The sequence below is a fragment of the Pholcus phalangioides genome, unplaced genomic scaffold, assembly GCF_987345545.1.
Source record: "Pholcus phalangioides strain wild (caught in Gottingen) unplaced genomic scaffold, Ppha-v1.0 ptg000003l_1, whole genome shotgun sequence".
NCBI lineage: Eukaryota > Metazoa > Arthropoda > Arachnida > Araneae > Pholcidae > Pholcus > Pholcus phalangioides.
In genome coordinates, this window is record NW_028301596.1 from 56,930,197 (window position 1) to 56,930,725 (window position 529).

Below are 529 nucleotides of genomic sequence, written 5' to 3' on the forward strand. Positions count from 1 at the left end.
TAAATCGACTCTTGGGAGGGGCGATCGCCTTCTTCTGATTCCGCACTTATGAAGAAATACGTGAATGTCCCGTTGAATATACGGTACGGGTGCTTCACCGAGATGGCCCTGATCAGTGTTATCCGAAAAAATAATTTTGAAGAGTAAATTCACTCCTCTCCAAAATTTTGAAGGGTAGTTTTTTAAAAAGAGAAGTGGGGGGGGGTCCATTTTTTTTAATGAAAAACTATGAAACTACCTAAATTTTTAAGGAATTAATTACCTACATTTTCCACTCGTCAAACGAAAAATTTGGAGCAAAATTGAAGTTTGATGCATATTGGCGATCATTGGCTCTATGATCATATAGTACATTAAGTAATCGTTTCGAATGTAATTCGCGTCTCTTCTTTTTTTATATTTCCTATGAATGTTTCATAATTGACACATGATTCGATATGCAGAGTCAGAACAAAAAAAAACAGGCTTTATCTTTTAGGTGATAAAACATTTCGTTTTGAAACAAAATTTTGCAGACACATTGTTCCAG